Here is a 3,266-nt window from a genome sequence, read left to right as displayed (position 1 = left end):
TTTCTTTGTATGTTGTATTTTTTAATTAAAACAACAATGTAATACCTTATATTAATAATATTAGATTATCTGTCATTTACAATTCATTAAAATATATAACACATACATACCTACATATATATATATATATGTGTGTGTGTGTGAAGTTTTATATATTTCCAACCGTGTGTAACACGGGATTTAACCTAGTTATTAATTAAAACAACATATATTCTTCAGTCAATGGATAATGCTATTAGAACGATTTGTAACTTATATAATAATCAAGTTTTGAAGATGTTAGGACACGTGTATAGCCTAACAACTTACCATAGAACCTGCTCGCACGTTTTGCAGGATTTCATTCATCAACATCTAGAACTTATCTTAGAAACTTATATTTTATACGAACTTGAACGGTTCTTGTACTTCCTATATTGTTTTAGGGTTGACTTGCAAATGTCAACCTTCGTAAGCGTCACAAAAGCCACCCAGCCACTTTCAAAAACATTGGCTACTTTAGAATCCTATAAATGGATGCATGGCTCTTAATGTTAAAGTCAATAAGCATCATCACTTACACAAATTTCACAACACAATGGAAGATCAAGAAATCACACAAATGGCTTCCTTTTATCATTCATGGAGCTTCTTTAGCATTGTCACACTCGTCTTTTCCTATTTCATAAACCCTACTGGAGCTGTCTACCATGGCTACGTTCCGAGCCCATGGACCCTAGCCCACGCCACATTTTATGGTGATGAGTCTGCATCCGCAACCATGGGTACTAAATACGTAATGCATGTAACATATAATGGTTTATAATATGCTGTGTAATGTGTAAGTAACAATATTTTCTAACTAATGTTTCAGGGGGTGCTTGTGGGTATGGAAACTTGATTACTAACGGATATGGAACCGATACAGCTGCGTTGAGCTCGACGATCTTTAGCGATGGGTATGCATGTGGTCAGTAGTGTTACCAAATACGGTGTGTCCACTCTCCATGGTGCTACACAGGTTACACAACCGTTACTGCCACCAACCTTTGCCCACCCAATTGGGCTCAGGATTCAAACAATGGTGGGTGGTGCAACCTTCCCCGAACCCATTTCGACATGGCTAAGCCCGCGTTCATGAAAATCGCTCAGTGGAAAGCTGGTATCGTCCCAGTCATGTACCGCAGGTGCATTTCTTTACTTAAGTTATTAGTTTGTCACGAGTTGTAACTTAATATGATCTTGGCTAAGTGCTACCATTTTGATTCATATTTGGATATATAGGGTTCCATGCAATAGCATGAGGAAAGGTGGGATCAGATTTTCTTTTCAAGGAAACGGATACTGGTTGTTGGTGTATGTGATGAATGTTGCGGGTGCTGGTGACATCCATCAGATGTGGGTTAAAGGAACCAAGACCGGTTGGATCAACATGAGCCATAACTGGGGTGCTTCTTACCAAGCTTTCGCTACTCTTCAGGGCCAAGCACTCTCCTTCAGGCTAACTTCATACACCACAAAACAAACCATTACGGCTTACAATGTGGCTCCGGCTAACTGGAACCTAGGGTTGACTTACCAAGCCAATGTCAACTTCCATTGATTCATCCATGTTTTGCAAATTTTCAAGTCTAAATTATATTTTCGTATAGCTGATGATTTATCTATCATCACTTCAACTTATGCCCCGTATTTTAGAAGGGTTTTGAATCACTTTCTTACAATATCTGTGAGGCCTTGCTACATAGATGTGTCCATTTTCTTTGTAATTCTACCTCCATTTGGAGTAGTTGCATGTTGTACCCATCCGACCAGTTACAATATAAAATTTAATGGATATGTGATTAATAGACTTCATATAATAAATGTATATTTAGAATATATTGTGTTATCATTATTTGAGTACAATTGTAATAGTATAGGAGATATGTATCTTCACCCTATATAAGGGGATATTGTTAATGAGAAGGGACGATGGATAATATTCTAAAATCCTTCATGGTATCATGGAGCCAACCCTAACCCTACCACCCTTCTCAGCCGTCATCTTCCTCCCTCCCTTCTCTACTACTATATATATTTTTTTTCTTCTCTCCCTCATTCTTCCAGTCTCTTACCAGCCCTTACCAGATTATACCTTAAACTGCAACATACATCCAATGGATGCTAAACTTCACCCTGCAGTGCTATCTCCAATATCAAGAATTTCATCCCTGTTGTTCTTGACAATGAAACTGCTCGATATGTTACTTGGTCCGAATTATTCCGGGTCCACTGCATTGCTTTTCAAGTACAAGACCACCTGGAACCCAACAAATCTCCGCTTGATGTTTCTGGTGATAAGGCACAAGTCGAGGAAGTTACTCTATGGAACCGACTCGATGCCATAGTATTACAGTGGATATATGGGACAATATCTACTGATCTCCTTCAAACAATCATTAAACCAAAAGCCACTGCCTATAATGCTTGGCTTGCCCTTGAAACTCTATTCCAAGATAACAAACCTTCCCGAGCCCTTCATCTACAACACAAAATCACCAACACTCGATTAGAGAATTTTCCTAACATGGAATCTTATTGCAGAGAGATTAAGGTATTGGCTGATCAACTAACCAATGTTGATGCTCCAATTTCAAATCAACAATTGGTGCTTCAACTCTTCATGGGATTAACCGAACATTATGAAACAACGGCTGCCATACTTCAGAACAAGAAACCATTCCCAGACTTCAACGAGGCCCGCTCTAGTTTATGTGCAGCTGAATCACAGAAGGCACACCAAACTTTACATGCATCTAAGGCGGCTGCCACAGCCCTACAAGCCTCTTCTACAAAATCTGATGCCTCAAACTCCGACCACAACTTTGGTCGTGGTCGGGACTACTCCCGGCAGGAGGTTCACACTTCGGAATAGGGTCGTGGCAAGGGTCGTTCTCGTGGCAGGGGACGTGGTCGCCAATCTTATGGCCGTGGTCGGCGATCCCTCTACCCGACTCAACAAATTGGATTTTCTCCCTGGCAACCGATGATGGCAACCGATGATGGCAACCAGCCCCTGGTACCAGTGGTCCACCCCACCATGTCCTTACCCAACAGCCACTAGATCTCCTACTCCAACCCAAGGCACTCACGGTATTCTGGGCCCACGCCCTACTCAAGCATACACAGCTGGCTATGCTCCAACTGACATCGAGCAAGCTCTTCACACAATGTCTCTTTATCCACCGGAGCAACCTTGGTTCATGAACACGAGGGCAACAAACCATATAACCAACAACCCAGGT

General features: G+C 41.1%; 1 pseudogene; it reads left to right on the top strand.

Moving 5' to 3' along the window:
* The first annotated feature begins 601 nt into the window (after window positions 1-601).
* Window positions 602-1,582, top strand: LOC143610042 (expansin-A7-like; annotated as a pseudogene).
* The last annotated feature ends 1,684 nt before the right edge of the window (window positions 1,583-3,266 follow it).

This window comes from Bidens hawaiensis, unplaced genomic scaffold (assembly GCF_021521415.1).
Source record: "Bidens hawaiensis isolate Kalapana, Puna unplaced genomic scaffold, B.hawaiensis_p1.1 tig00023631_1, whole genome shotgun sequence".
Lineage (NCBI taxonomy): Eukaryota > Viridiplantae > Streptophyta > Magnoliopsida > Asterales > Asteraceae > Bidens > Bidens hawaiensis.
This window is presented reverse-complemented; position numbering and strand designations above follow the sequence as displayed.